Consider the following 24,897-nt stretch of genomic DNA (forward strand, 5'->3'; position numbering starts at 1 on the left):
CTAATAGCTGTGTAATGATATCTCATTGTTATTTTAATTTGCAAACCCTTAATACCAAATAATGTTGAGTATCTTTTCATGCGTTCACTTGCTACAACATTTATCTTCTTTGGTGAGGTTATCTCTTCAAATCTTTTGCTCAGTGATTTGTGTTTGCTTCTTATTGAATTTTCAGAGTTCTTTTTTCTTGTCTTTGTCGTACACTCAGGACCAGCTCCATCCATGCTTCTCCTACTTCCTGCTTCTGTATCATCTTGAGCTCAGAACACATGGAATGTTCCACCACCCCAACCTCTCACACCCAACTCAGAGAAATAAGAAGGGGTGGCTCTCCAACCATGACCAGCAGATACTTAGCTGCCTCCCTAGGAGCCACAACTGACTCTGAAAGAGCTCAGCCAAGCTGAGCCCAAACCCTTCTTGATGACCCTGGGTCCCCCACTGAACTTTGCACATACCTCATAAGATCATATGCTTGGGGAAGCTCCCCTCCCCCATCCCAGAACTGACTCAGAAACAATTTCAGAGCAACACATCCAAAGACTGTAATGTTTTAAGCTGCAAGGATCCTTAAAGAGCATTTATTTAGTTCATTTTATAGACAATAAACTAACGCTCAGCCCATAGATGTCACTAGATGCTCCACCAGGAAAGGGTAAACAGAGTTTGTTATATTTAGGATTCAGCACAAACCTTTTAATTCCTTGCTACTCAAAATTCAACAACATTAGCATCACATGGGAACACGTTAGAAATACAGACTCTCAGGCCCCACTCCAGACCTACAACCCGAGTCAGAACCTTCATTTTAATAGGCTCCTCTAAGTTGATTTGAATGTTTGTTACTGTGTAAGAGCTCTGTCTTCATCCAGTCATTTCTCAAATCATCCTCAGGCATCTATACACGGCAGGCATTGGGCTAAGCATGGGTTTAGCACAAAACAGCACCTGCTCCCGAGAGATTAGTCTTGAGTGAACACTCACATCATCAGATGACTTCCCAAGTAATTGGCGGATTGACTACAATTGTGATTTATACTGTAAGGAAAGAGTGTATTTGAGAATCAGAGCCCTGAAGGGTAGATAGGATTGAGCTAGGTTAAAGATGACATGGAATATGCATCCATGTGCGTGGTAGATCACGAGGAAGAGAAGGTAGTTGGGAAAGATTCCCAAACTTGTGTGATCTAGACATCCTTCACAGCACGTCAAGGAGTTGATGTCCTGCAAAATGCCGCCCTGGAAGTAATTCGACCAACCCAAGATCCAAAAGGATGGTGGAGCCCAAACTCAGCTCTCCTGCCTCCCCAGACTAAACCCTTTCCACCAGTCAGACCACCCCATCCTGGTCCCTGGGAGTCCCCCCAGGGTGACACGGAGAACCAAGCCCTGGACATCAGGCTGGCTGCCAGCCAGGCTGGACACACATGCAAGTTATTTTCAGGGGGCAGCAAATTCTGGAAAATATGTGGCTTAGAAGCAACATAATTATCATCCTCTAAAATTAGGCCCATAGTCTAAACAACCCCCAGTCTTCCTTCTGCAAAAAAACAAACAATCGCAGGCAGGAAGCCTGCAGCGATGCAGGTCATGTTGGCCCACAGGCCTGCTGGTCTCCCCGCTGAGCTAAAAAGGCAAACAGCATGCAAAAATGTAAATATTATATTATTTTTCAAATACCACCTATTCCATTCTCGCCCCAGCTGGCTCTGTCCGTCCACCTCGGCGCCCTCTGGAGACCGCGCCCCTCTGCGCGCTTTGGCCGCGGAAGACATGGATGGATTTTTTTCAGAAGCCATTATCTAAACTGCTGATGTAATAAGGCCCTGGTATATGAAATTCACTTAATAACTCACGCTTAGTTATTTATTGTGAACCTGGGTGCATTCTCCTTGATTCCATTTCCCAGCGAAATCTAAGTGCAGCTTTCATCGTGAACGCCTGGATTTATGGCAAACAGACCAAGTGACATTAAGAAAGCCGCACAATCCCTTCATTCAGCCTTTAATAAGGAAGCCAAGGAAAAATTATCCTAGCTGGTTTGCGGGTGACAGCACAAGAACTTTCTGGAGTCAGAAAAGTTAGCACCGCGCCTCCTTGTCAGCCCATTAAAAAGCAAAGCTGGCATGCCATATTAGAACCATGTGTGAGAAGGAATTTCTCCTCTGGTAAGACATTCCAAATACTGTCTCCGAGCCAAAGACTTTGGTGTTAGGCTAATTTAAGCAGCATGTTGAAATCAGCGCTCAGAACTTTGATCATACGGAGATCGTTTGTTACAAATTGAACTAACCCAGTCTCTATTTCTGGCGGATCAGAACTCTGGATTTGTTGAATTAAATGCTTCATTTAGTGCCGTTTGCACATGAAAAGGAACCCTGCACTCAGGAATCTGATAGTGAATTTTTCACCTAACCAACAGGTCCACTTTTTTATTACTTTTAAACCTAATCCATGCTCCGTCCACACTGTTCCTAATAACCCCAGGGCTGTCCAGAGTGCAGTTTTAAATCAACTCCCGTGTCATTGGGGGTGGGGGCGGGGGTGAGGGGCGGTGGCAGGGCAGCGGGGTTGCTGAGCCCATCCTTGAATTATCAAACCATGTAATAAAGAACATATTGGAACCCAGTCCCAAAATAAAAAAGAGAGAGCGAGAAAGAGAAAAAAGCCAAATAAATTAGTCCTCCGTTGTTATTTACTGTCTAAATAACCCTGTTTCCTTTCCTGACAACTGTGGGCTAAAATAGCAAAATGATTTTGCAGACCTATGATTTTCTCGTACTGTTGCCTGTCTGGTCCAGCTGAAACGACGAGGGAGGGAGGTTAAAAGGGCACAAAATGGACCATTTCCACATATGGCTACACTTTCTTTTCATTTTTGAAGTTATAATATCTTTAACTGTAGATAATGATATTATAAACTGTCATTTAGTGCATTTTAAGTATATTACATACATGAAACAAAGATCTAGAAGGAGCTGCAGCTGAAATCTTAACAAAAACATTGTGACTCAAATCTGCCAAACAGGAGACAGGTATTGGCTTTGGGAAGAACATCGCAGAGCAGATAATCACAGACTGTGAACAGACTCCCGGGTGTAAACTGTGATCCCAGTCAAGACCGGGCAACGATGATTTAATAGTAATTAACTGTTAATTATTAACACTCAGGGGTCAACAAGATACTTTGCAATACAGTTTTATTTTTACATCATTTGGTTCCCTCCATCACTTCCTTTCCTAAAATTTACCTCCCGTGAGTAGATGGTGGGAAAACAAAGTTAGGAAGCCATCTCCACTTCGGCTATTAAAACAGCCCTAACACCTCCTCAGCTGGGGGGGATGAAACCCCTGTATTTAGGAAAATGATTCTTCCCTAAGCCTGGTGTGCAGTTAATTCATAAATATCTTCTCCTATAGGTTTAAAAATCCTCTTGAGTGGGGAATGCCTTCATTTAAAAAGAAAATAATTCAATAAAAAAACAAAATGTTACGGCTCTTGTGTGCCAGAAAAATCAACAGATGATTCCTTAGTTTTACTGGCATGAAGATGAGGTTTATTCCCCACCCCCGACCCAATTCTTTGGAGAAAGAAAATGCTTACGGAACAGATAACGATAATACATGTTTTATTGGTGAAAAAAGAAAGATCAAATCTTTAATGAAATCAGGATGGGCTTTAGAGATGAACTCCATCTGAACTCGCCAGGATTCATGGAACTTCAATTAAAACAATTTCAGAAGGGCAGCTGACAGCAAGGCGCTTGGAAGTGTAATTAAAATTGAGCAAGATTTTAGCACCGGGCTTTCCAGCAGGATCTTGAGGGCGTGTGGTAGCCCAGGGGTGGGGGACTGTGGTGGTGAGGGGGTCTATGAGGTGGGGCGAGGATTCTCAGCAACATAGGTAAGGTATCCCACAGAGGTTAGAATCCCAGGCATCAGCTCACAATATGTCATTTTTAATCCACTCTTTTCACCTCCATCCAACTGGTTGTAGAAAACTGGCTTCTTGGGCTGGAGGCTGACATTTTCAACCTGGAAGCAGCCTATGGTGAAGTCACACACAAGGAATCCAGTTAGAAGATCGTTAAGCCCGCGTAATGTTGCAGTTAAAGCATGGACTCTAGATCATGGGTTCAAATCTTGCTTTTCCATATACTAGCTGTGTGACCTTAGGAAAGTTACTAAACCTCTCTGAGCCTCATTTTCCCAGCTTTGAAATGGGCTGGTGGTAACACCCAGCTCTCAGAGCTGTTGAGAGGCTTCACAAGCTAGTCCACATCAAGTGTTTAACGCAGTGCCTGGCACCTTGTTAGCACACAATAACGGTGAGCAAATATTGTTATTTATTAGAGCTGAAAATTAGGAAAGTGAACTCCAGAAGTTCAGCCTCTCCTTTTAAGAGCAAAGTGGCACCAGCATGGTACGGACAAAATGACGGTCTATGTGGTGAAATGCAGGGCCCCTAAGGAGCTTTGCACGAGCAATGTCCTGGCTCACCTCTTAAAGAGGCCTGGGTGGGGTGGGCGGCAGGGAGATGTGTGGCTGGGGCCTGGACCTCGGAGAGACTCTGGCTCAGCCTCATTTCTGGCAAGAGAATAAGAAGCAAGAGAAAAGGAAAGAGGAGATGGCAGGAAAGCAGGAAGGGAAGGAGGGAGCAAGGGAAGGAGGGAGGGAGGGAGGGAAGATGGAATGTCCATGACACTCTCTGACCCCACCTCCTTGTCGTTGCCTTAGATGCTTGACAGTTGCATCCCTACAACAAACCCTCCTCTGACTTGAGCTGGCATGAATGGGTTTCTATTCCTTGGCCATCCAAAGAGTTCTCTCCATCACTCTGAGCAGTCTCATTAAATGACAGGGAGAGGTTTTCCACGCATGGCCATGGTCCCAGATACCTAGCTCCATGGGGCGCAGAGGGAGCAGGGTTTGCACATGGCACCCCAGGGATTCCTGAGAATCACCTAGAACAGACCAGCACTCACTAACATGCCAAACCCAAAAGGCAGCACTTGGTCCAGGGTCTGACTTACAATGGATATAGACAGCTGTGCACAAGGAGGGGCCCACCAGCCTCCTGGAGAGATCATCTCTCTGCCACTGAGTGCAGGGGCCTGACCCGACAGTTGCCCTAAGCTTTTTAGCCCCCTGAGGTAGGAGCTCCACATTGGCTTTTGGGAACTAGCTCATGATTTTAAGTTGTCAACTTTCTAATGGTATAGAGAATCCCATCTGTGAGTAATAGAAAAAAAAAATTAATTACATATCCTTTGGACTGCCTTCTGTGATTTTTTTTTTTTATAGCTGCGGCAGCAGAATTACCTTCCAAATTATATTGGGCCCAGGTTATCAACATGGCTTTCGATGCCCTGAGTAGGCACAGTGATAGACAGCCGGGCAGGGCTGCTGAAGAACTGGGATGCTTTCCGCTTCTTTTTTAAACTTCTTGCAGATAAGTCACATGCAGATACCTGAGAATTGACTGTTTCCGTCTCCAATTAATCCACTTCCTCTGGTGTCTGTATTTACTCCTAGACTTCCCCTGGTTTCCCGTACACACCAACACTCTCTTTTTAATACTCCAACTCCATTAGACACTTTTCTTTCCCCCCATGAACAAAGGAGAAATGTTTTCGTGCAACTTTATGGAAGCCATCAATCTCCCTGAGAGGCTTGCTACGCTCAACAGAATCCACATTATAACTTATGCAAAACAGAGGACGAAGGCGTGGGGGGAAATCCTGCTTTCTTTGAGCAGTAGCAATGCATTAAAGAAAACATGCATTTCTGCTGAAATTCATATTGGTAAATGGATTTCCCATCTGAAACATTGTTTTTCACTAAGAGAAGCTTTTAATCCCCTTAAGTTCCTTTCTAATCTGCCTTGGAAGTGCTTGTCTCAGGAATATAACAGTGATGATATAACAGATTTAATTTATTAGAACGAGACAGCAGCCAGCCGGCAGAGTACACAAGCGTGCACACCCGCCACTGGCTGAGCGGGGCTGTCATTCCCGGATGGAGAAACCTTGTCCCATCTCCCCTGAATCCAGCTCCCCTGCACTGCCGTGCCCAAGTTCAGATCTCAGCTCCCCCCCGCTCTCTCTGAAGCCAACATGGGATAAAGCCCTTTATTCTCTAAAGGCCAGAGGAAGGTTGAGGAAGGCAAGCGCCTACCTGCTTCCCCCGCCCAGTCCGCTGGAGAGTAGGTGGTTGAGTGGAAGTAGCGACCACCCAGCCTGTCGGGGCCAATGCCCGGAAGCTTAGCCAAGGGTCTCAGTGAGACAGGCACCTTCTACTGCCTCGTCTGATGGGCCACCTCGGGTAGCACATGGCCCCAAGAAGTCAAGAGTCAGAAGGACAGGAGATGCAAAGACCAGTGTTCCCATCTCCCATCCCACTGCCAACCAAGACAGGGAAGAAAACAATACAAAAGTCAAAGATCCCTACTCATTCCCAATTCTGCTTATTCTGAGGAGGGGAGCGGTGGCAGTGGGGAATCAATTCTAGTGGCTTGAACTGCTGTACTCTCTACTGCAGCCAGCTGAACTGAGACTGCTGGAGACATGGGATGACAGAGCCCACCTGGCTAGGCTGTGTCCAAACCAGCATGGTGGCCCTAGGTACACCCACACAAAATTCCATTTCCTCTTCCTTGGAACAGAACCTGGTTTATGGACCCACTCAGCCCATGTTTATTAATGCTCTCAGGAGGCAACCTTTGATGCGGAGGCGACACTCTTTGAGCCCCATGGGAGTGCAAATGAATTCAGCACAGGGCATCAGTGTCACTTTTTAAGCGGGCTCCTCTGCCGTCACACACAGTATGACACCACAGTGGTCAAGAATGCGGCCTGCACAGCCAGAAAATCCTAGGTTCAAGTCTCTGCTCCAGCACTCACATGGCGGGAGACCTGCCTTATGTAATTCAACCTTCCTGAGCCTCTGTTTTCTCATCTGTACAATAGGAGCATGACCATCTACCTCCACGGAGGAGTAGATGACCTCATGTTGTAAAATGCTTGCCAGAGGTCTGCACATATTAAGTGCTGGTTAGTTACCACCATCATTATGTATGTAGGTTTACCTGCTGACACATTCAGCCCTTCTGTTCATTCATTCATTTCCCCAAACACGTACTGAACATGTAGGATGTACCAGGCTATGCTAGACATTCCGTATTTGGGATGAGGGAGATAGCAGGGGCTGGAGAGAAACCTAATAAAAAAAATCCTTGATGGAAATGCAATTGTGCATTCCCTCTTTCATTTAAATTTCCCAGGCCCACACAAACCCACGGTAGATTGTCAAGGCAGATATAATCACTCCCATTTTACAAATAAGCAGGCAGACATATCCAGTAAGGTTAAGGGACTCTGTCAAAAATGGCAAAGCTGAAAAAAGCCAGGATGGCGGGGTGGGGGTGGGAGGGTCTCAGACAAGCCTCCTCCCATACTTTTCCTTGAATAGGATTTTCCAGAAAATAGGATCCTGAATCTAGTCAATGTAGAACGGAGTAACACAAAACCACACGCCCAGGACCCCCGTGGACCCAAGACATACCCCATCCCGTGGCGAGTGTGTGCTTAGGTAGGAAACCATATCCCACGCTCAGTGGGGGCCGGGGCCTGCTGTCTTTAGACGATAAGAAGGAGGCCAGGAAAGAGAAGAAACCGGGGAACTTGACGCTTATTAAAAGCACTTGCTCACAAGCTGTGTTCAGGCCCACATGGTGCCCAAAGCCGGGAACCCAGCCTCAGCAGGGGTCAATGCCCCGTCCTGACAGGCGTGAGCTGGGGAGTCTGGGCTGAAGATGAATGGGGGCGTGAAACACGCCCGTGACAGCTGTAATCCACACGACCCAGGAACGCAGGCTGGTATTTTGGCCACTTCCCCACACTTTTTAAGGGCCCAGAAGTGGGGGGGAGGGAATTTTCATCATCTCAGACATAAATAACTCCGTGAACAGTGTTGAGATCAGACACCTCAAAATTAACCACTCTGTACAACACAAAGCCTCTGGATTTACTTCTCAGTTGCAGAGCTGCCTGAAGTTAGGCAAGGCTCCAAGGCATTAAAACAAGCCTGGCACTTCCATCCTGGCTCCCGGGAGAAGTCCCTGTCCTGCTCAGTGGGATGCCCGCTTCATGCTTGCTTCTTGATAATAGATTTTGTATCACTGCCTCTTCCCTCACGCTGGGCTGAAGACCCTGCCTCCTTCTTCATGGAGGAAATGGAAGCGACCAAATTCATGCTTTCTTATCACCCACCACGTACACCCGCACACTTGCCTATATTTGAACCCTATTCTCTTTCTTGCTTCAAGGTATAGTGGAACATGTCTTTCCTCCCACTGGGGGCCACCTCCACTCATGTCCCGAATCCCTCCCCTTCTAAGAGTCTGCCCTTCCAGCTACACAAACTCACACACATCAACAACCCCCACTCCTGGGTCATTCCCACCTGCAATGACACTTCCTCAGTGTCCCCCATCTCAAAAAACCAAGCCAAACCAAACCAAACCAAACCAAACCAAACCAAACCAAACCAAACCAAACCAAACCAAACCACACCAAAAGATCTACCTCGATCCCTCATCTCTACCCAACTATGTCCTGTTTCCCTAATTCCCATCTTGGCAAAATATCTTGCAACTGTTACCTCCAAGCCCCAACTTCACTTCCTCAATCAAGTCCAAGGTGACTTTGCCATCACTCCACCAAACTTGACCTCAAGTTTATCAGTGACATCATGTTGTCCAATGTAAAGAGTACTCAGCTTCTTCTCTACCTTCACTTCATGGTTGACCCTTGGTCCCTGCTGAGCCACTCTCTCTTCTTGACAACTCCTGCTTCCCACCCACTCCCCTCCCTGCTGGCTGCTCCTCTGTCTTATGTTGATCCTCTTCCTCTACCCAGCCTCTGGATGTATGAGTGCCCCTATGTTGTGTCCTCCGCCCTCTTCTCGCTGCTTTGTTTTCTCTCTCTTTAGATGAGCTCATTCATTCCATGGTTTTAAATGCCATCGAGGTACTACTGACCCCAGAAAGTCTGCCTGAACTCTAACTTGTATATCTGGATGCCTTCCTGCCATCTCCACTTGGACATCTAATAGGCCTCTCAGCTTGACATTCCTTGACAAGGCAGTTAAGAGAACCAGAAAGACAAAAGGCCTTTTAGACCTATGAAGATGTTCAAACTCATGGAGAGTTAATAAAATACAAATTAAAACAAACCAAGATTTTTTGACCAATCAGTTTGGCAAAGAGCGATCAAAACCCTTAAAAAGGCAGCCAACAAGGATTCAAGGGAAAATGTACCTTTGTCACTTGGTGGGGAATATAAATGGGTATAATTCCTTTGCTGGCAGATTGTCAATGTCCATCCAAATGAAAAACACATGTCCTCTTTGACCCAGCAACTCTACTTCTAGAAATTTATCCAATAGATATAGTTAATTAATATATTTAATAAATGTATTTATTTCTCTTAATATTTATCCAGTAGATAGAGATACAGTCACAAATGGAAACCAGCTAATATTAACAGTAAGAGACTGGCTGCTCTTGGATTCTTTTTTTTACCATGTTCAATTATTTTATTTTCAAATAAAATAATTTTTAAAAAATAAAGTTATTTTTATTTTTTAAAAATACTTATTTAAGAATAAAGTTATTTTTAAAAATAAACATTTAAAAATAAAGTTATTTTTCATAGCCTGGCTCCTTCTCTTTTTACAGTTCTCATATGAAATGCCTCCTTTCTAGCAAGGTTTTCTTGACCACTCCATCTATGTTATCTTCCATATTTTTTTAACCCCTCACCAAAGCAGCTCCACTTTTTACTATTTTAAATATTGGGGTAATAGGAAGATTTAATTCAAAAATGATCTCTGCTCTCCTTGTCAGAGAGGTTTCCCTGTGCGCCCCGTCTGAAATAATACCTACAGCACTATCCCTCTCTAATCCTTTATCTTGCGTCTTTTATTTTCAAGGCATTTATCACCACCTGAACTATCATGACATGTTTTTCTTATTTGTTTATTGTCGGCTTCCCCTCATTAGGATGTAAGCTCCAGAAGAGCAGGAATCTTGCCCTTTTTTGTTCATGGCTCTGTCCCCTGAGGCTAGAACAATGCTTGTTACATCCCATATGTTCAATAAATATTTGTTGAATTAATGAATGGTTCTACTGCTAAGAACAAAACAAATAAATAAAAAGATGTTTAAAGGTCATCGATCTAGAAAACATCTAAGGCTGTGAGTTTAGTGCTGGGTCTAACATCCAGTTAAGTCATCACCAGTGCCCCCGTCCCATTTGTGTGGACATCGATTTGCAAAGCAAAGGACCTGGGGAAGCATCATATCAAACGGCAGAGAGAAAACGAAGTCAGGAGTGTGTAGATCTCCAGGAAAAGCCCAGAATTGCGGAGCAGGGGAAGAAACGATGCTACAGAAAGCAGAAGAAAGAGAGCGTCTTTAGCAAATCCCCAAGAGGAAGCTCCTTTCCTAGTCAGGGAGAGTCAGGGCTCAAGGGAGAAGAAAAACAAGAGAAATCCAGGGGAAGCCCTGGGTCTTTCAATCACCCTGATTGATCATGATTCCAGCTTCTCATGGGTGATAAGCAGGTGACACACAGGTGACAGAGCAGCCAACTGCCAAGGGAAGGCATGTATGAATCATTCCATTACTTAACCCTCCTGCCATCTGGCTAAAGGCAGGAGAGCTGTGGGTCAGCAAGTCTCTGGGAATCGGCGAGTTAGGTGGACAAGCTTGGGTAGCAGGCAGCCAGCTGAGGAGCCTGGGGAGTGTGTGCCACGGGTCTCCCCCTGACAGAACGGCCTGCCCCTTGCGGCCAGCTCCTCTGACCCTCTTTGCTGGGGATGGCTTTTGCGGGTAACACAATGACCAGAGCTTCTCATCGACTTCAGAAAACTGTTCTCAGCCCTGGTGCCTTAGCGCCTGCGTCGATTCTGCCGGGGCCTCTCGGAATCTCAGGAAACCTCATGTTTTCTAAACTGTACTTTTATGCTCAGCAAGCCCTCGGGCTACCTGGTTAAAAGTTTACATTAAAAAATCCTTCATAATTGGTTCGTTTGAATGGTGCCCTCTGCAGAGTCATCAAGGCAGGCTGTGTTCATTAGCAGCCGCTCACATAAAATCCAGACAGTGAAATGTCAATCATGCTGGGACTTCAAAAACTGTCTCCGGGCTTTCTCGAGACCAACCAAACGCCAGTGCAAATAAATCCAGCGTGAGATGAACTTGGGGCGGTGTCTTCTCAGCCAGGGTTTCTCCACCTTGGCACTATGTGAGGCTAGATAATTCTTTCCCGTAGTGACTGTCCTATGCTTTGTAGGGTGTTGAGCAGCAACCCTGGTACCCACTAGATGCCAGTAGCCTTCCCCTGTTTGTGACAACCCAAAACATCCCCAGATGTTGCCAAATGTCCCCCTGGGGGGCAACATAGCCCCAGATTGAGAACAACACTTTTAAGCTTCTATCCATTTGCACAGTTGAATTTTGGGAAGAAAAGTCATCAATTCAGAAAAGACATTTCTTGAGGGTCTACTACATGCGAAGTGCCGTGCTAGGCATTGGATATGGTCAAAAATAAGGGGTGTACACGGCCCCAAACATCTCTTTTGAAAGAAGTGGGGACCAAAGTCTTAGTTCTTTTTCAGCGACCAAGTTTCAAGGGCCAGTTTTTCAACAGGAGGTGAGGGCGGGGTGAGGTCAGGCTGTTTCGTTAGGAGAGGATGGGTGGGTGAGCACTTGAGAAATTCCTCCAAAGGGAAGCCTCAGAAATACTTGTTTTTAGCTCCTCATGTAAATGGATGTTGCCGGCCTTGAAAAGAGCACAATGGGTGTACACAGTGAATCACTGGAGTTAATTACAGAGATCACTGCGGAGCCGTGCAAAGCCCAGCTGAGCTTAGCTTGCAACACCAGGCGCAAGAACACCAATGATGATGTTCACGTTAATAATTGGCACTGACACAGCCACAAAGCACTCCCCGCTCCAGGCCTGTGCCAGGAAAAATAGAGACGCAGTCAAGAAAAACACAGTAGCATCGATCACACCCTCTGGTGAAAGGCAGCCACCTTTTCTCCCCCTCTGTGGTCTTGGAGACGGACTGGAGGGCCCGGTGGGGTGAGGCGTTGCTGAGATGGGTAGATGGTTCAGTGGTGGAGGCCGGTGGGTGGGGAGGGGAAAGTGGCACACTGAGATCAAGGGACAGACAGACACTCGGGCAGATGTCATTTCATTGCATTAAGGGTTCATTCAAGGGACAGCGAAATGTCCCCAAGAACTTGGCACTGATGAAGGCCAGGTCCCCCAGAGTTAAACAGTGCAATCTATAGGCTGGGGGTAAGTAAGAATCTCTTTACAAACAGCTAAGGACTGTCAGTGCTCAACGGGGCAGGAGAATTTGGGAACACCCAATGTTCTCATCAAGGCTGTTATCCTACTTGCAACTTAACAAGTTAGCTTGCCAATTTCACGGATGTTGGCAGAAGGCACAAGACACCTGGATCAGAGGCAAAGAACATTATGACTTATGGCACGGCCAACAGCATGTTTACCACAATTCCCTTTGTCCCCAATCCCAAAGGGGTGACGCAAATTAGCCAACTAGATACCTGTCCAGGCAGGGGGTTGCACTGTTGGAGAGAAACCCCATGCCTAGGAAACTGGAATCTTTTCTAATGGCCAGTAAGCGTGGCTGCCCTTTCGGGGGGGAGACACTAAATCCATCTTCCAAAGCTCCCTTCCAAGACATGCAGGAATGTGAGAGATCCCTGGAGAATTATCTCCCAACAGTTAATGACAAAAATCTGGGCCACACTGTCTTAGGGGGACAAAAAAAAAGGAAGACCTAGGCAGTCACAAGTCAAGGAGTACAGGGGAGAGGATGTCCCTGGAGAGGTGAAAGGTCTCAGATCAGCTGTGACATGATTCTAAACCCCTCTCTTCCCACTTTATATTCCCCAAAGCAACCTCCCCATTAGAATGTGGGCTTCCATGAGTACTTGTCCAGAAAAGGGTGCACGGTTTTGCCCATGTGACTGCACCATGCTTTCAGTTAGCTGTATTTCTGATGGTCATTTAGTTTATACACTTTCCAGTTTATACATCAGACTCATGTTGGTTAATGTGAGTCTATTTTACCCTGAGCTCCTAAGCCTGAAAGGCTGAGAACCAGATCCCTGAATTTAACATGGCAATTTGAGTAACAACACATAGTTCCAGCACTTATTCTATGTTCCAAGCTCTTCATATTCATAATCTAATTGAATCCTCCAACCAGACATATACTTGGTAGGCAAATCCATGAGTCCCATTTTATACAGGAAGAAAGAAAAACACAGAGAGAGGAAATTATGCAACTAGAGGGTTACAGGTGGACATGGCTGGCACTTGAACTTGGTCTGGCTGAGGCCAAAGTCATCTAAGCACAGCTCAGAAGGACTCAGGGGGCTGTGGGTGGCCAGCCAGTCTTCCCTCGGACCCCCTTTGTCATGTCCTCTTAATCTGTCCTGCTCGTGAGCCAGGAGATAAGCCCTGAGCAAACCAAGGGTGGCCTCACTCCGGTGCCCTTCAGTACCCTCAGCCCCCTGAGTCCAGCTCACCTGGATGTGGAGGTATCTCCTGTACCTGGAGTCCTATCCCCTCATCTACACACCATCTAAAGCTTTCCAGAAGGTTCTCATAAAGCTTTGAGTTCTGTTCCAGTTATTATTGTTACGTAACACATTACCCCCAAACCCAGCAGCTTGAAACAACCATTTTACTTTACTTACAATTCTGAGGGTCAGGAACTGGGGAAGGGCTCAGCTGGGACATTCTCCCATGGGGTCTTTCGTAAGGTTGCACGACCCCAGAGACCCTCTGTGAAGTCGTAATGTTCATGGCTCAAGAGCGGGCAGCAACAAATGAACCAGGGTCACTGTCCTCTTAGAGATACTTTTTTCTGGAGCATCTGCACCTCCAACAAGACCTCTAGCCCCCGGGATTTCTCTTTGGGCCCCTATAACTAGCTTGAAGAGGTAATAACCAAATTCTTGACGGACAAAGGAGCCCCTCTTAGGTACTGAGGCTGGTATGCAAACCCACGCCTTATCTGTCCTTTGGTGACAGATGTTGTCATTGGGATCTACAGAGGGAACAATCACTTTTATTTATTTTAAATACACACTTTCCATCCAATACAGCCCAAATACTTCACACATTGAAGTTATCCCTCTGCACAGGTTTTAAGCTGCAAGCCAATATTAGGTGGCTCAGGTCAGGAGTTGGAAGCCAGATGGTTCAAATGCAGCTCTGCTATCTCCTCACTGCATGACTTAAATACTCCAGCCCTCAGTGTCTTCATGGGGATGGTTAAAGTCTCTAGGTAATAGAGGCATTGCAAAGATTAAATGAAGTGACACAAGTAAAGCGATTAGAAAATTGCCCGGTAGACAGTGAGACCTCCATTGAACTATGCTTTATGATTTCAAAGTGATATTCCTTAAAATGAAACATCGTCAGTGAAATCAACTATCCTTGAATATTCAAACTATCAAATGGCATAACACAACTCCAATGCTTTCTTTCAAATTTTGTTTGCAACTATCAAACCTGCTAATGGCCTCTTAAAACCATCACCTGGTGACAGCATACAGTGTTCAGTCAGAGAACCAAAAACCCTGCAGGGAATTTTTAATGTTGTTCACTATACAGGGGGAGCCACAGGCACACGTACCTGAATTCTTCAGTGTGAGCTCAGCCAGAATAGTTTTATTTTAAAACATTTGGCATTCTGTAAAATCATATTTGACATACACATTCTTTATATACTATCCGTCACTGTACACATGTGACAGCTATACTCACAGCTGACTGCCCAGGGGTACTTAAAAGGATTTTCAATGGTCATTTTAAATGGCCACAATTCTTGCCTTATGTGCTGGCTTTCAGAACCTAATCCTCACTTAAGATGAAGTCCAGTGTCTCATTTTATCTTCCCAACAGCCCTCATGTGTGGGCATCATTGTCTCAGTTCATAGTCAAGGGCATTTTGTCTCAAGGAGATAAACTATCTGGTTCAATGCCGTGGAGCCAGTAAGTTACAGAAATGGGATCCGAGCCCTTCCCTCTGTTGGTTACCCCTCCCTGCCTCTCACAGCCACACTTCACTGCTCTGTGGTCCCTTCGAGGCCATGAATTAGTCTCACCTGCATAAAGACTTAGAAGCACCCGACAGCCCTTTTAACTGATATTATTAACTCCTTTTTAAACATAAAATATCAAGGGACTTCCTAGGTGGCGCAGTGGTTAAGAATCTGCCCGCCAATGCGGGAGACACGGGTTCCATCCCTGCTCCAGGAAGATCCCACATGCTGCGGAGCAGCTAAGCCCATGCACCACAACTATTGAGCCTGCACTCTAGAGCCCGTGAGCCACAACTATTGAGTCCGTGTGCCACAACTACTGAAGCCCATGCACCCAGAGCCCATGCTATGCTACAAGAGAAGCCACCACACTGAGGAGACCATGCACCACAATGAAGAGTAGCCCCTGCTCACCGCAACTAGAGAAAGACCGTGTGCAGCAACGAAGACCCAACACAGCCAATAAATAAATAAATAATAAATAAATAAATTTATTTAAAAAAAAAGAAATAGACATAAAATATCGAGATCCATGAAATTCAGCAACATAGCCATGGTCAGAACTGCTCCTTCAACAATGCAAACTCTCTGTCCTTATATTCTTGTTTCCAAGGCATCTAGGACTCTGTCTCAGCCTACTTGTTAGGACCATATTTTGTTGTCTCCTTCGCTGCCTCCTGATCCACATGCTTTCGTATCTGTGTATGTGGGGGCACTGAGGGTCACTAATACAAATGCCTACAGATATCAGGCAGGTAATATCAGTGGGACCAATGGGTTGGGTGGGAGGCATTAGGGAATGGTGGAATCTGCGGCAAACTGAGACCGAGGCATCTGCTCCCAGAAACTGCCACATATCAGCTCCAACCATGGGTGTGGGCCAACACGGCAGATCTTCTAACTTTTCGTGAGATTCCAGAAATCCACCATTTTGTGTGACATCTTCCTATTTTAACCTATTGGCAGCTAATTTGTGTTAGGGCACCAGCTCTACAAGAACAGCTTCCCACTCTGTTTTCCAGTGTTGACTTCTACCTCCATGTCTCTATTCATGGGTGAGCTGAGAACCTACACATGGACAGCCTGCCAGTTCCTTACAAGCCACAGTTGTTTTCAAAGAGGGAAGGGGCTTACCCTTTTCTTTCCTAACCAACGACTCTTCCACACACTCCTATTTCTGCCATCATCCTACAGACTCAAACCCTTTGACACAACTGTGTGAACCGTGCATCAGGATCGCCTGGGGGCTGTTTCAGAAATGGAGATAATCACACCCCATTTCAGACTTCCTGAAAAAGACGTTTCAAGAGTGGAACACACAAGGAAAGAAAAGGAAAAAAAAAAATTAAGGAAGAAAACAAACAAAAAGAAAAAAACAAAAACAAAAACAAACAAAAAAAAGAGTGGAACACAGGAATCTCCCCAAAGCCACTCTTGTTCTGTCCGCTACCACCCCATATGCCAGGTTCACATCTCCCCACAGAGGATGGATTTAAAACATTCTCTCTGTTAATTCAACTGCCAGTGGTCCTTTCCTGTCCAATCCAGCCCTCACACCATTGTCTGTTTAGCATCCCTGAAGCACAGCCTTGCAGGCTGCACCGCCTGTTCTAAAGTGTTTATGGCTCTCTGTGGCCCATAAGACAGCATGTAAAGCCCTTAGCCTGGCATTCAACCCACAGCTTCCTCCAAACTTCCCTTGTGCTGCTGTACACAGTCCCAGTTCCTCTCAGAGCCCTGAATTGCCCCTGCCTCTTCTATGCAACTAGCTACTGCTGCTGTGAACTGCTGTGAATCTTTACTATGAGCCCTGCCTCCTCTTGCATCCGCTCACTCACTCACACACACATTTGTTAGTTCAGTTCACTCATTCGTTCTTTACTGAGCATCCACTTTGTGCTAAGCAACGCATACTGGGTTACAAGCTCCTTGGAAACGGCAAGCTTGGTGTTCATAGGAGCATAGCACCTTCCTTGAATCCAGAGCTCTATGTACGGAGTCACGTGTTAGCTGACGGGGCCATGTTGAGAGGGGATGGGAAATGGTTTACCAGGTAGAGAGAAAGGACTAAGCAATGAAGTGGAAGTAGGATGTATCAAAGGCAAATTCTAGGGCTGGGTGAAGGGACATCGGCTGGGGAAGAGCAAAGGGTGGGCTGAGGCCACTCTCAGCGTGGGTTATTTATTTTAGTTAGGACTCTGAGCTGAAAGAAACCCACAAGCTCAAGTAGATATAAGTGAAAAAGAGACCTTATTTGTTCATGTAAATAAAAAGCCTTCAGGTATGGCTGGATCCAGAAGTTAAATGATGTCTTCAGGCCTCAACCTTACCCTTTCTCCCTCTTAGCCCTGCTTTCTTCCATCTTAGGCCACCTTAAGCAGGTCCCTTCCTCATGGTGACAAGTTGGCCTATGGCACTGCAAGCTGCCTTACTCTCCTCTAGTAACCCCTATGGAAAGAGTGCATCTCTTTCCTCTAGCTATTGCCACAGAGAGTTCTGGGATTGAATCTCTTTGGATTACCCTTGAGTCATGTGTCCATCTCTAGACAGTCACTATATCCAAGGGATTAAATATTCTGATTTGCCAGACCTGGGTCACATGCCCGCCCCTTAACCAATCACTGGGCTGGACAGGTGATACCCCTGAACCAATCACTATGGGTAGCAGCCTTGATTGGTTAGCCCTGGGTCACATGATCAGGCCAGGAAGTAGGAAGTGTGGAGTCAGCCCCTTGGACCCACATGGACTGTGTGTGAAAGAGGGAAAGGCAGATCTCTCCAAAAGAATGCACATAAACCCTTACATAATGGGCAGCCATGGAAAGAAGATTCTGGAGCACTCGCTAACATGCTGAGGGCAGTAATTTCAGAAATCTTGATTAGTCAGCCAGTGCTGTGCTTCCATGTTCTCTAAAGAGAGGAAGCCCCTTCTGTCCCACCTGGAGCATGTGACTCCCACCTCGGCAAGCCACTGCCAGCTTTGGCCCACTTTCCTCACCCTAGCAAAGGGGCCCCCAACTCCTCTGAATGCCATTGGAGGTCTGAGAGCTGAAACTCCGAGAGCCACACCCAGAGCCCTGACATTCCTGGAAGAATGACCGCCCAAGTCTCAGGAGCACCCACTCATCCTCTCTAGCTGGGGGTGGCAGGCAGGGCTGACCACAGAGCTCCCACTGACCTTGCCCTCCCCTCCAGCCCCATAGCCTCTCTGGCACAGTCTAATCTCTGCAACAGGTGGGAGGCCTAGGCCCCAGCTCTCAGCTTTCATGGCCAGGAGCACAGCAAGGGGAAACTCATTATATGGGTTTAACAGGGTTTAAAAGGCGTTAAAGAGTCCTGTGGGCCAAATTAAGGGGCCTCGACTTACAAGCTGAGTTATGAAGAGATCTAAGGCATGTTTAGGCCGAGAGCAGGAGACCCAAACTTGGTCTAGCACAGTTGCAGTGAGAAAACGTGCCCTCCAGGGAGTTGCCAAACAGAAAGGAAATAACAGGTGTTGGAGGCTTGGAGGCTGGCGTGGGGTCTGGGGGATGGAGAGCGCTGAGGGGCAGGGCTTTCCCTTTCTTCTCCATAAATGGTATGAAAAACCAGGCACTGGCATCAAGGGGCAGCTGGTTAAATAAGATATAATTAAGGTCCATTTTCAGGTTGGGATACTACACGACTGTTAAAAAGAAGGAGATATATCTATAGAACAGGCACAGAACGCTTTCCAAAAAAGATTGTTGGGTTAAAAAAATAAAAGTAAACAAAAATTTAGGTTGAATCGTATGACATTTTCACTTTTGTAAAAAAAATTGGTGTATATCTGTCATATATATGTATATATAACTTCCATGCTGGTACATATGGAGAATATTTTTGGCAGTTTACACAAGACACTGATAACCATGGATTCCTCTGGAGACACCATATGGGACTAGGGGTCAAGAATGGGAGGGAGAATTACTTTTCAGTGCATAACCTTTTCTACTACTAGAATCTTTTAAGTCCGGTGCCTATTTTATATGTGGGAAAACAGATGTTCGCAGAATTATATTGAGTGCTTCTGTGATGCAAAATATATGTACATTATTATCCCACACAGGCCTAACAACACTCCTGCAAGGCAATTGCCACAGGCGGTCCCATTTTACAGATGAGGAAACTGAGGCAGCGCATTGGAGACCTGAAGTGACTGAGTGGGATGCGTAGTCAGGTGCGTCTGGCTCCAAAGGCCAAGTCCTTGACCATGAGGAATGCTGCATTTCCTCCCAAGTGGCTGACCAGAATCTCCTGGGTTCTGCCCCAATTCCTCTCCTGAAACAGCCTCTGTGAGCCCAACAATCAGCAAAGGGTTCCTCTCTCTTGCTCAGTGCTCGCTTTGCCCTTGGAAGGAGGGTCCGATCAAGGGCCAAGGTCCTCCTCTGATGGAGGCTCATCTGAGGATAGAGCATCACGGATCTGCCCAGAAGGCTGTGGGGATGCTGAGTTGTGGTCCCCTGAGACAGGAAAGGCTCCAGGTGATCCCGCCAGGTTACCATTCTCGTCACAGGCCAGACCCCAAAGAACCTTCAGACCACTGCCATCTGCCCCTTCTGTGCAGAAACTAACAAAAAGTGCTGTTGACCGCAGGGCTGGGGTCCACTCAGCCCCACTGACTTCCAATATAAGTATAGGAAGAATAATACTGTGGGTGGGCGCTGTCCCAAGTGTTTCACAAATACTGTCTCATTTTAGCCTCTCAGTGGGCCCAGGATGTAGATACTGTGTAATCCCAATTCACACATAAAGAAAAGGGCACAGAGAGGCTGAATAACTTGCCCGTGGAGGCGGAGCTTTACTTTAAGCCCATGGTCTTTCCCACCACGTGGTACTCTCTGCCTAGACCATGATCTTGGAAGGGGCCATATCTCACCACACCATGACGGCTTGATTCGAGGCCAAGATGCAGCTTCCAGAATCAGTCTCCAGTTCTCATCTGTAAAATGGGAGTAATAACAAGAAGAAGCAGACCCAAGAGTTGAAACTTGATCTGCTGGTTCCAGAAACCATGACCTTTCCAACATTCCAAGCTCCTCTCAAGGAAGGAAGTGGCTGATGGGGAGGGTGGCCAAAGAGACCTCCAGCGCTTGCTTGTCCGTGTTTCCCTTTGGGGTTTAGGGAAATTTAGAACATTTCCAAAGTTTCGAAGCTGAAAGGCAGGTCGTCGTAGTAGTAGTCAGTGTAGTCTCTACGCTTGACTCAAGGACCCATCTGCATTGCTACTGAGCCCAGGGCAGGCAGGAGCAGCTGCCAGAAGCTCTGAAAAAAACAGCAATGCTCTTGAACTTTGATAAACCCATCTAGTCACTCTTCTCAGGGTCCTTGGGTGGAGTAGGTGTACGTGCACCAGCCTGTTGGACAAATTCTTTCCAGAAAGACCACTTATGGGGTCACCTAAGAGGAAGAATAAACACATATTCAGGGCAGCAATAAAGCAAGAGACTAACCATCCCTCCCCCACCAAAAAAAATTAGTCTTCGCTATTTGATTTTTTTGATGAAAGTAGCTATGGTGAAAAATTGAACTTTCACTGGACATGTTTAGCACTGATTTTACATATGACAGAGGACAATAACTCTTGTCAGTATAGGGCCTCAGTATCCATTAGGGTTGTATCAGCTGCTCTAACAAATAACCCCCCAAATGTATGATGGTCCAAACAATAGAAAATTATTTCCCACCAGTAAATTCTGAAATGGGTGCTCCTGGTCAGCATGTAGCTCTCCTCCAAGCGATGACTCGGGGACCCAGGTGTTTTGTATGGGGTGCTCTGCTGTATTCAGCACATGGCTGCCAAGGTTACCATGTTCCCTGGCATCAAGCCACAGAAGGGGAAATTATGGAGGACTGCATATGGGAGGTGTTCACGGGCTGGGCTGAAAGTGTTACACAGCTGCTCAAGTCCCAGTGGCTAAAACTCAGTCACACGACACACCAAACTGCAAGTAAGATTGGGAAATACAGTCTAGGAGGAGAACGTAGGTTTGGAAAACAGCTGGCCAGTCTCTAAAACCACCTCCGAAGGTCTTAATCTGAGTCTAATGGAGATGCTGGTTTATTCCCAACTCAAGGCAAGATGGCAGATAGGGAGAAGAGGCCATGTCTCCATCTCTCTGTATGGTATCTAGAAAACGTAACTCTTCAGAAAAGAGTGAATGGTAACAACTACTCTAAATGTAATACATTGACCAAAGAAGCAAACAAACTATCAAAACATAAACTTCTGTTAGGTGGAAAGTGATTTTCCACTTCAAAATCTTTTCATTTAGTAAGCATTTGCTTGGTACCTACTACAAGCTGAACTTTCAGCTAATCCCTGAAATACAATGTTAAGCTATCATGGAGCTCATGGTTCTTATGAGGGTGACAGACATTAGCCAAATAATCACATAGAGGTATGATCTCCTGTCTTGGCTTGGATTCTTCCAAAAGCAGCTCTAGAGACAAGGATTCGAACAAAGGTGATATTAGGAAAGTGATCCCAGGAAACAGCAGTGGGGAAGCGAGTCAAGGAGGGGAAGAAAGCCATGCAGTCTGGCTCCAGCGCTGGTGTGCTCTGGAGCCAGACTGCATGGCTTTCAATCCCAACTCTTGCACATGGCAGCTATGCAACCTTGGGCAATCAACAGCTCTCTGCCTCAGTTTTTTCATCTGTAAACGGGGCAAAGAATAGCACCTGCCTCCTAGGGTGGCCGGGAAGATTAAATGGGACAACTCTTTAGAGGGACTTAGAGGAGCGTCTGGCCCCTCCTGTGCCCATACTCCTCAAAGCCAGCCCGGCGTGGTATTTGGGTTCCCCTCTCCATCTCTCCCAAGCAGGTGGTTTCCCCTCCGAGTCAATCGTCACGCCACTGCAAATCAGGTGGCACCTTTAGCCTCTCATCTGGAAACCAAACTTCCCATGACCCAGGGACTGGCAAAATCCCCGGTCTGGCCCCCCTCTGTGCTCAATTGATCCCACCGGACACGCGATAGCCCATTTGTACGTGATGGCATTTACTTCTCTGTTTGTCGGATTCCAGTTTCAGGCCAGTTCTGAGCACCCGGCCATGAGGAGAACAATGCCCTCTCTGTTCCCCCCTAGCCATTCATGTCGACTTTTGTTTCAGCCTAAAATAACACCAAGCCAGAGGGTATTTTCTTAACACCACCAAGCCCTGTGGAAAATGTGGCGGGTTGTGGTTACTTCAGGTCCCCAGCTGATAACGATGTCGTGATGAACTCCTGCTCCTCCAGGGCCGGGGTGACCCTGGGATTACGGCCACGCTTATCTCCCAAGACATCTCAGAGTGTCTGCGATTCCATTTCACGATGGAGGCCCCAGGGGCTGAAGTTATGTTATGTACTTATGAGCAAAGTGGGCTATTCCTGGTCTGGGCTGGAGTGGATTACGGCTGATCACTCGGCCTAAACCAGGGACATCTGAGAATGTTGAAGAGAGGAAAGGGATTCCGCAAACCCAAACAAACATGGACTTCAAGCGATGTCTCAGGCACTAAACATTTTAAAAGCCTTGCCTGGGTGAACATGGGTCCTAAGAAGAGTGGGCTCCCAGAATCCAAACCTCTTCAAAGTTTCTTACCAACCTGCTGGCAACAGCGCTCAGCACAGCCTCTTAGCAGCCCCATAAATCACACACCGGCAGCTTTATGCCAAAAGGTGCTATTAAAAAAAATTAAAAATTGACTTGTCCAAAGGGCCTTACAAAAAGGTCCCAAACCCACCACTTTCTTTATTAAAGTTCACAGAAAATAAATATCAAATTTCTTTCAGCCGGAATTTTCTCTCCAACTATAATCGTAGAAACTAGAGATGAAGAAAAAAAGTGGTGGTGGGGGGGGACCCTCTTGGGTAACTTGTTCCATAATTTGTGCAGAAAAATGTGTTGCCAAGGTCTTTGCAAATTCACTTTCCCATCTGCTCTTGAGAAAGCAAACAGAATCCCACAAACTGATTATCGAGAGCAATCCCAATTCTAGAAATTTCTAAAAACGTTGCAGAACAACAACAAAAATTAAAGCTTCCCTTTAGTTACGGACGAGCTTTCTAGTTAGCTCAGCCCCCGTCATGAAATGGAATTGAACTTCCTTTCTGATTCATTCTTCAAAACCTCAATGTCAATTTTATCAGAAACAGATCTGACGCCCTCGTGGTGCTCCCCGGGTCAATCTCAATCCTGGACCCGCGTCCTCATTAAAGCTCATCTGTTTGGTTTGCTTAGGGAGAAATCATAACAGATCAGATTCAATTGCCTCTCTGTTGGTGAAAAAAATGTACTGACCTTTCCCTTGCCTTATTAGGGTAACTAGAGGTGACAAAAGTCACAAAACACAATATTTTCTTAAGAGGGTTCCAAACCTCCAGCAGAAACTCACAGCACTGAAAGTGGCCAGGCTTCCCTGTTTTCTGGATGAGTAGAGCCCTGGCCACTGGGATGTGTGGGAGGGTGACTGGCTCCCACCAAAATTTGCTCCTTGCTGTTGAAGATTGTTAGGTGACGGCAGAGTCCCCAAAAGCTGAAAAAAAAAGAACAACTGAAGTCCCTTCCCCCCACTCTCTGGACCTTGGCATTGATGACTCCTTTTCTCACTAACCTTAACTAAGCCACTTAAAAAGAAAGTAGAGGGGGGCATGGGGGAGATCTTTATAGATCGCCATCAAAACCTGACCACAAATGGTTCCAATTTGCCGCAGTGATTAAATCTATGTGAGTTTAAGGGTTTTCATTCAGGTCATTTGCTACTTTGGAATTTTGCTGCATGCCTTGCTAAGAAAACGAACTTATGAGTCACTGGCAAACACCAAGAAGGAAGAAGGTTCCTAAACAAACTCCATGCAGAGCTTAAGTGGATATAGAAAATAAAGACTCCGAATTCTAAATATGGATCTGAGAGGAGTGTAGAAGGGATTAGAGCCGCCTTTGTGCCTGGTGGGGCGGCCCGAAGCCGGCTTGCCTTTCAGAGCCAGCAGCCTGGGATCAAAGCAACAGGCACCAGTTTGTCAATATGCTAAGCTGGGTGTTTACACAAAAGTGTCAGCGCGCACTTTCCACCACAAAGAGGCCCATACATTCGAAGATTAATTACTTCCAAAACAGAGATTGTGGGTAAATACCAAGGCCTAGCCTCCTCAGGAGTATTTGCTTGGCCCCAGGCTGAGATGTGCCGCCAAAGGCAGAGAGCTGGGGACCAGCACTGAGAAGCTGATGGAGACCCACCTTCACCCCAGTACTTTTTTCCTAGCATGTGTGCTTTCTTGGTATTTCACCTTCCCTGGAATACACAAGCTGGACCCTAGGTGGTCCAAAGCTTCATATATGATCTCCCTCTTCTCCCATCTTTCTCTCTTTCTCATGCACTTCCATTGTGGGGTGAATTTTCTGAGTTTCTCCCTTTCAACTCTCTCCTCCCTCCACTACCAGAACGTATTATATCGGCTATCATGAGTAGAGGGGAAATTGAGGGACTGCAGAGTCTTTGTGCAATGATTTCCACCAAGTGATTAATTTTGGCCTCAGTGTCCTCCTCTGTAAAATGAGGACAAGAAATATGTTTGCCCCATCTATAAGCACAACCTGATTAGAAGATTTAAAGGAAAGAAAGGCCATCATAATAGAAAGCAATAAGGTAATGGTGATGATGGCAGATTTCTATACCAGTATTCTGATAGGACCTTGCTTTATCAGACATTAAAAACCTACCTGGATATGGACTGTG

This window comes from Hippopotamus amphibius, chromosome 16, assembly GCF_030028045.1.
Source record: "Hippopotamus amphibius kiboko isolate mHipAmp2 chromosome 16, mHipAmp2.hap2, whole genome shotgun sequence".
NCBI classification, from domain to species: domain Eukaryota; kingdom Metazoa; phylum Chordata; class Mammalia; order Artiodactyla; family Hippopotamidae; genus Hippopotamus; species Hippopotamus amphibius.